A 9,425-nucleotide genomic window follows, 5' to 3' on the forward strand; every position below is an offset into this window, starting at 1 on the left:
AAATATGGGACTTTAACGTCAGTGGATTTATAAAAAGTTATCATATACCTTTTATTTCCTTCATTAAGAAATTACAGTTAAAAATATACATGCCTCTTCCCTTATACCAAGTTTCAGGAAGAGTTAATCAACATTGTTAGCATACATGGGCCAGATACATTGTACACATTACATATGATGAGATCACCCGACGCGTTTTGCAGATTGTGTCCGCTTCCTCAGGGATGTATTTGGTACAGCTAGTAGGTGTATCAGCACAAAAGTTGTTGCATTCACCGGTATGCTTACTCTCTTGGTATGAAGGTAGGCAAAAGGCAGAATTAAAATCACAACACACAGAGATGGCAGTGTCCCATATATGTTCTCCACAATGATATTCAGTACTTATTGCTTACTCCAGATAATATTGGTAATGCTCACTCCATTATGGAGTGATAATAAGTAATTATTTCCAAAAACTAGATTCAATCATATGATTCCATCCATAAACAGACTTGCACTTAAATTGTAAGAAAAACTGCCATCCTCTGTGACACCTTGGTGTGAGTATTTGGTTCAAGACCACCATTTCTCTTGCAGCATCATGACCTTGTCAAATCTAGTATACAATTTTGCTCTTCTACCACCATCTTGTTAACCAAATCCATACTTTGTTACAGGCTCATATTGTAATTATATTATATTGTATTTGATCTATTGACTATTGTGTACAGCCTTGTCCTGGTGGAGTGGAGTTGTAATATTTTACATTTTTTATGCTGTTAAAATGTTTCTGTAAAAATGTGTTGAAAGTCAAATAATGCTATGAGATTCCTTCTGCAGATTACATACAGATATGTTAAAATATGTACAGATTAAAATCTTCAACTTCAAAACAATGTAACCAACAAAAAATCATAACTCCCATTTTATAGGATTTTGTCATTTTTATATACCAGGCCCTGATTTATTAAAGCTCTCCAAGACTGGAGAAGATAGACTATTATGGGAGAACCGGGTGATCCAGCAAACCTGAAATGAATCTGGTACAGCAGAGGTCCCCAATCCCCGGTCTGCAGCCCACTAGTGTTCTGCGGCCATCTGACAGGTGGGCCGAGGCTGTGGTTGGTGGACCCACCAGTTGTGTCAGGAGAAGGAGCCCACTTGGGGGGGTTGCACCAGCTAGAGCCAAGGACCATGTCTCCCAGAAACATCGCAGGCACAGGGAGGTGGGTTGTGTCTCTGGACACAACCTGCCCACATTCCCATCGCAGGCTCAGACCTGGCGGGTTCTGGCATCATGACGTCACTCTGGGGGGAAGTTTCGTCCCCTTTGAGTGATACACGGATCCCCATACATTCGCGGTCTGGAGTCCATGCATTTAATGGTCCGTGACCTGCAAAAGGTTGGGGACCACTGTGGTACAGGACTGAAAACATGCCAATGAATATATGCCAGCAAATTATTTTTTTGAAAATCCATTCCAGGTTTGCTGGGTCACCCAAGTTTTCCCTTGATAGTCCATCTTCTCCAGACGTGGACAGCTTTAAAAATAATCAGTGCCAATACCTTTGCAATTGAACACTTGAGCACTTACATAGTTACAACAATGTGATCTTTATTTCCAAATTTCTGAATGTAATCTTTAAATACAAAAGTGTACATATATTTACAGTCACTGTACCAATACTTATATTTAAAGCCTAGTACTGACATGTTTGCAATTTTCTCCTTTGAAGTTTAGCACATTGAAGGATTCAAGGATTTCCATCATGCTTTGGTCTTTGGTCTCTGGAAAGATCCAGAAGGAATACACAGCTAGGGAGATGCAGTAAACAAGGAAGAATATAAAGCAAAAAGGCCCCAATGCCTCCTGTGAACATAAAAGATAAAATATTAATATAAATTATTTAGACATATCACAATTTATTATTAAATACTCTCAAAGGGGTAAATTTATTAAGCAGTAAATCTGACATTCACTGAAATATTCCTTGAGAATCTTCCAGGTCCACCTGTTTCAGTGGAAATAATTGATTACCAGGGAACGTTTCAGTAAATGTCAGATTTGCCTCTTTATAAAAAAAGACCTCAAAACTGCAACCAATGAAAACCTGCAAACTAAAAAAAAGAATTACACAAAATTTTACTTTTGTCATTAATTCTATTATTGTGGATGAAAACAAAAATCTGGACAGAATACCATGGCAGTGATCTAGTTATCAAAGGGTAAAACAACAACACAGAGTATGAGAACCCCGCATTTAACACTTCTAAAATTGTGAAATGTTGAAAGGTCTGATGGAGGCAGCAGTGCAGGAAAACAGGGAAAGTTAAGGAGTATAGGGGTAAAAGTAGTAGAGCTTAAGAGTAACTTAAAATTTCGGTACACTTTTTTGCATAGAAATTTATTTTTCATTGTAGGCTATAATTTATAGGCATAACTCACCGATATTTATAAAATTTAATACATTTAATATTCATTTTTAAATAACAAAACACAAAAATCTGTTAAAATTAAAATAAATATTTAAACAAGTAATGTTAAATAATACAGTAGCATGTATATTATATATAATATATTTATATATATATTATATGAATATTTAATTGTATTGGATTCAATACAGCTGTTTTGTATTGAATCCAATACAAAATTATTTGAATTTCCCGCCGATCTGCCGACGTCACTGGGAAACCCCAGAGATCGTAGCTGCAATCGCCGGCTGGAGATCGAGGAGGAAGAACGTGTCCCTGGGACCTGCGGGGACCAGCAGGACAACGAGGGAAGACAACAGAGCAAGGTAAGTGGGTTTTTTTTAATAAAGCTACCCTGAGTGTGACTGGGGATTACCGCTATTTGCAGGTAAAATCCACCCAAGTCACACTCGGGAATACTGCTAGGGGGTTACCTATATTTATATATTGCAGCGCATTGTTTATCAGAACTTATATTTTCATGTAACTCAAATAGTGAGGCATCTCTTGATAAGGAAACTAAGGTGGGGAATTTTTTTGAAATATAAGAATCCTATAAAGAGACCCAGTCTCTACCATTAAACATACCTCCTGGTATGCTTTGCGCATATTAGAAAATGTGGTCATAGATGATACAGTATGTGAATAGAAACTTTCCGATATTGTCAACGAGATGGTGTAACCATTCTTCCATATTCCAACAAGATGGTGTAACCATTTTTCCATATTTCATAGCAACTTAGGGGTCAGTGAAAGGAGTCACAGGGAAAAGCTGGAGTGCAGGCATAAGAAAGAGAGGAATGACATATAAATGTATGTATATATATATATATATATATATATATACTTTAAGGCTATTGTTTCATAAAACAGTAAAGTAGCTTATACCTCAATGAAGGGGAAGGCCAGCCCTATCACAAATAGTCCCATCCAAAGCATTCCTCCAGCTAGGGTATAGGCAGCTGGTCTGTATGACTGGACAAATAGTTCTGTGGGCAGCACACAAGTCACTCCACCTATACAGAGAGACAGGACAAATAGAGTAATTGGGAATACAGCAATACACAGTACAGATAAATCACAAAACTTTCTGTTTTCCTGTGAGACAAAAAGTTACTGTTTTTGTGACACTTAAGTTAACTCATGCTGCTTCAACTTCTGAACTATTTTTGGTATGGTTGGATTATTGCATAAACCAATGTCTAGTACAGAAGAAAAGGTGTGACGCTTAGACACAAATCATAGTATCACAATCAAAATTAAAATTACTTCCTTGGGTGGTGTTTACAGCCTTTCATTTATGTTAAAAATGTATACCAGTCCAAGGGAGTGCAAACGCAGCTTGGTTCAGCTAAGAAACAGACCACATGCAGGTAAAAAAAGGTCAACTGCACGTGACATTTTTTTGATAAAAAAATGTATCTGAAAGCATCCCGCATTTGCCCATCTAAAAAAAAAAACTAAAACTATCTACCATTTGTGTTTTAGGCAAAATGCATCAAAACTAAAACTTACTCTAAATTTTTACAAAAATCAATAAAGTAAAATGGGGTACAGAGAATAAAGCTAAAACATAGCATTTACATAATCCTGTACAGTATTATCCAAAATTATGGAGGAAATGGTTTCTACGCTCCCATATGTTTGTGTACATGCAGTCCTATTTACAGCTCTAGAATTTTAGGAGGTTTAAAAGTCATGGTGATTTTTTATAGTGTTGCGCTGTTTTGGAACTGGATTATTCAACATATTTAGAAAATTGTAATGTTATGTAGTAATAATATATGTCAAATGATGAGTTCCTAATTCAGACATAGTCAAAGAAATGAATAAAAGTGGTATTTGCAGAACATTATTACATTGCAAAGACTACTAACCAGGTCCCAAGCCAAAGCTCAGGGTGAAGATAAAGATGAGCACACAGGAAGCATATGGAAGCCAAGTTTGTAAGTCCTATGGGAAAACACAATCAGGCAGTTAGTCAAAGTATTAAATATGTCAAAAGTTTGCTAGGTTGATTACACCATGTTCTGGAATTACAGTTCTGTAAGTATTCATTGTAAAAAAGTGTGGGCTTTGCAATTTGAATGAGTAATTAGAAACACAATGGACAACGTTCAACGTTCTATGAATTTACTAATTATATAAACACTTAAAAAAAAAAGTTGGCACTGATAACCCCTAAAACTATCTGTACTTAACACTACACACAACTGAATTAATCACTATTTTTAGTTTTTGCTTGACATTGCTAAGTACATGAATATATATGGTACTTGTGAAGCAGTGGCGGATATAAGCAGATCCAGTCTGGTGATGAGATAATATACAGGGATCTTTTATTATTATTATTATTAATAAACAGGATTTATATAGCGCCAACATATTACACAGCGCTGTACATTAAATAGGGATTGCAAATGACAGACTAATACAGACAGTGATACAGGAGGAGAGGACCCTGCCCCGAAGAGCTTTCCCGGTTGTTTACTTGTTCCATGTTTGTCGTTGTCTTTTATCTTTTCTTCTTTTTTTTTCCATAATGGGGTTGCAATTTTGGTTTATTCATTGTTCACACCACTGTTGTATATGGTTTTCTCCTTGTCACTTTGAACATTGAGGTCATCAAGAATATGTTTGTACCCTGCTGACCCTAGTTTTGATAATTTTGTATTATGTCGTTTTTTTTTTTTTTTTGTTGAAATACCTCTACCTATTTTTGTGAAAATTCAATAAAAATATTGAAATATAAACAATATAAGGGTATCATAAAAAATATTCTCTATAATAATTAGAAAGCCATTTCCATGTGTGCTAAAAATCTATTTATCAATATATTATGATAGGAGATATGTATGATAGAGAAACTTCTTAAACAAAAGGCTATCCAATATTTATAAACAAAGATTATAAAAAAAATTGACAACTTACTATGGAGGGTGAGTTGATGAGGGAGATGTGCAGACCATACTGAAAAGTGCCACCAATGGCCAAAACTAGAGTCAGAAGAGGTAAATTCCGAGGGATCACCTGGAAATGTAACAGACCAATTTATTTAACTATTTATTTGTGGTTCAGTGTTAAACATGAACAGAGTTTTTCACGGGGCCCACTGTTGCATTTCTGCCACTGGGTATGATGCTAGATTGTTATCCACCTCTTCCACCTGTTATAAACTGATTCCACCTGAAAGGACCTACCATTTCACAGATAGAATACTGTTGTTTGAAGCATTCCTGCTTTGTGTGTTTTGTTAAATTTACCTTTTTCTAGGCTGTTAAATTCAAAGCTTTTATTACTACTCTTCTCTCTCTCTTTATTACTCTTCTTTACTTCTTTAAGGCTTAGTAAAGTCAAAAGAATTATTTGTTTTTTAACTAGTGAGGTAAGTCAAGTGACTACCCAATCCTAACGTGTACACAATCCAAAACACTAATTAAGGGGTAAATTAACCTTTGACGCAATTGCATTTATAGTAAATCTGCAGTAAAACTCACCTCTAGATCCCTCTCTGTAAGTCAGATAGTTACATGTTCTATATCTGACAAAATATCACTGACTAGACTGCATAGTCATTTATTAAAATCTTCCAGACTGGGCCCAGACAAGAACTCTGCACGCTCATTCATTACTATGCAAACCTCTGGAACACAAGCTTGTACTTGGAAACAACTCTCAATAGGATTGCCAACTGAGAGTGCCAAATGCATGCAGAAGAGAGATTTTGACAAAGGACTGTGCGACAGGTTGCTGGGATCTCTGCAAAGCAGTCTCATCTGTTTCTTTGGATTGGGGAGCATGGATGTAAACCATCCCACTACATAGGTATACAACTGTACAGTAATAAATTAATAGTTTTAAATGTAAACCAAAGCAGCAGAACACTACAATGTCCTTTATAATGATGTTGGGGGATACCTGTGAACGCCTTAAATCTGTGCCCAGAATGATCATAAAATGATCATTTTAGTGTGTACAAACTCCAAGACTGGGAGGAGACCTACAGGTGGGGGGAAGTTATTATTAGTCTAATTTTAAATCAAGCACGTAATAAATAAAAGTTTAACAATTATATATATGGTAGAAGTTTATATACATCTACTATCTGGCAAAAATATGACATTTTAACTTCAGGCCTAAGTTGCTAACTTAATCCTCTTTTCATTGCTGCGGCCTGGCAATTTTACAATAAATAGTGTTTTATAGGCTCTGTGACATAACGGTTATCCACAGTCAATTATGTACATAGCTATTCATTTTCATGGCTAAACCACTCGTGCATGACTTGTCAAAAAGTGCAGAAATTTGTGCAGTTTAACAATAGCAAACATTGGGCATGGCTGCAGCAATAAACAGAGGATCATGTGTACATCTGAGGTCTACAGTAATATTAAACAATATGATAAAAGGGGTAGGGAAATGGGTGGCTAAAGGAAATCATGACTATAAAAATGCCAAAAACCAGACCACAGATCTAATAAAAGTATTACCCTTCTGTTATAATTAGGACTCATAATTATTTCAGAGTTCATTGTAGCTATAAAATAATGAGTAGAATAAAACATACCGGAGTAGTAGTCATAGCCATGTTTGAAAGTGGACAGATGATGTAGAAGGTACTCTGGACTTGTGAAGTGTTAGAGGAACATTTATTCCCTCCCAGGTTCACTGAGTAACTTCTGGCTTCTTATTAGCTGCTGAGTATTTTTTTTGAAAAACTGGAGCAATATTTTACCTATTGATGATGGTGATCACAGTGATATCTGTAGGAAATACAAACTTGATTGCAGTATTACTTTTTTAATATGAATGTGTATCAGACATAGTACAGTTATAATAAAATGATAGATTCATCTTTTTACAACTTTTTACTCTTTATAGACCAATTGAGTTTTTGCATTTCAGCTATAGGCTTGCAGTATAAATTCAGCAATAACTTTTTTTGTGGAAGGGCATGGTAAACAGGGTGGTATTGTATTTCAAAAAATAAGATTACTAACAATTAATTACAAATAAGCCAAATCCAAAATAATCAGTAAGACACAAAGTTAATCGTACAACAATCCAGCCGGATCAAGAACAGACCAGATTACACTTGATATTTAATTATTTTTTATTTTGTAATTCTTACTTTGATATGGCTGACAGCCATGAAACAACTACTGGATACACTTTCTGGAATAGCACGTTAATAAGAAGCTGAGAATGCTAATGAAGAACATCAATGCACTCTATCACATGTCTATGTTATCATTTATATTATGTTATTATTCTATTCATGGTACCACCAATATTTACATGTGCCACACAAATGTCTTCTTTATATGTTAAGGTTTTAAAAAACTTTTGTTTCTACCGTGTTTCCCCGAAAGTAAGACCTACCCCGAAAATAAGACCTAGCACTTTTCCCCCAACCTGCCCTAATATAAGACCTACCCCGAAAATAAGACCTAGTAGAAAAATAAAAAAAAAAATAAAAAAAATAAAAGCAAACATAAATTAAAACAGTACTCACCGAGCGGGAGACAGCGGGCGTACACACAGCAGGCTCACACACAGCCGCACAAGCCGATGCTTTCCTTGTAGTTCCGGCTCCTGTCACAGGCGGAGTGATATTACATGCACTTCGCCTGTCAGAAGCTGAAGTGCATGTAACCAGGCTAGTTCTAGTGAGCCCTTAAAAATGTGTTAAAAAAAAAAATTAAAATAATATACTCACCTGATACGCGATCCTGCGTGTGTCTCTGGCTGCAGCAGCGTCTCTCTCTCTACCTATCTCCTCTGCCAGCATCGTGCCTTTTCCTGTTTGTAAAGCAGGAAAGAAACCGGCACAGCGCCACCTGCTGTTCCATGTCCTAACTGCCGAACAGTGGAAAAAAAGCACAGAGTGATCAGAAGGGGAATTTGTAAGGGGAATTTGGGAATATGGTAAGTGTTTCATTAAAAAAAGTATATAAGACCTACCCTGAAAATAAGACCTAGTGTGTTTTTGGAAGCCCAAAAAAATATAAGACAGTGTCTTATTTTCGGGGAAACACGGTATATATAATGTGTTATGATATGTATAGGTACATATGAGAAGCTACTGTTGTTAAACTGCATTGACAGTCCTGTGGCAATGGCAGTTTTTACTGCACCTGCTTACAATGCAAATCTATGAGATGGTCATAGATGGTAATCTATACATTCCTATATTTAAATTGTATTTCAAAAGCAAAACCTTTTTTTGGATTGAATGTGGAAGACTTAGATAGTTAAGTTTTTATAATCGATTGGGAAGCTTTACCACTTTATTTAGACTTGTAAGAAAGGGAGGGAAAATGGAACATTTTAAAGTTGTCCTTAAAACAAAGGAAAAGAGGGAATCAAAATCTTTCAATGGAGACACTTCACAGACAACTGTATAAGAGAGACACCTTCCTCATTTTGGATAATTTCTACTGACTTCCTGTCTCTGTGAAAGAAAATGAAGGGATGTTTTACATATTTACATATATATGTACACATATAGCAATAAAAAAAAATGTCAGGAGTTTAACATTTCTCAAAATGTTCTCATCTAAAACTAAAAAAGTTAGGTTATAGATATCCTTTCATTACAGGGACTCTTTCATTACAGTATAATAACATTATCTAAGATTTAACATGAATATAGGACCATGGTTGTAAATGGGCACCATGTGCACAGACCGCAGGATACCTTGCCCACCACAGTACTGTTTGTTGAATACAAGAATCTGCTTCCAAAGCCAGAGTGACTTGCCTAAATGAATTCTGCTACGGCCAGGTGTAGTGGTCTATCAGTTAAACTTTGTGAATATTTAAGTTTCACTTACGACATTCTATTAACCATTTAACCCATATTAAGATATGTTAAAAGTTAATTTTTGTTTTTTGAACTAAAATGTATACCTATTCAACCCTTTTAACACTCAGTTATCCCTAATCAACCTAATTAACTCTTTCC

General features: G+C 35.7%; 1 long non-coding RNA gene across 1 annotated transcript; it reads right to left on the minus strand.

Moving 5' to 3' along the window:
* Window positions 1–1,578: 1,578 nt before the first annotated feature.
* LOC140333733 (uncharacterized) lies at window positions 1,579–4,765 on the minus strand. The gene is made up of 3 exons (XR_011921421.1): window positions 4,336–4,765; window positions 3,347–3,474; window positions 1,579–1,853 (listed from the first exon to the last, which is right to left on the minus strand). It is a non-coding gene; the product is annotated as an uncharacterized lncRNA (long non-coding RNA).
* Window positions 4,766–9,425: the final 4,660 nt, after the last annotated feature.

This window comes from Pyxicephalus adspersus, chromosome 6, assembly GCF_032062135.1.
Source record: "Pyxicephalus adspersus chromosome 6, UCB_Pads_2.0, whole genome shotgun sequence".
Lineage (NCBI taxonomy): Eukaryota > Metazoa > Chordata > Amphibia > Anura > Pyxicephalidae > Pyxicephalus > Pyxicephalus adspersus.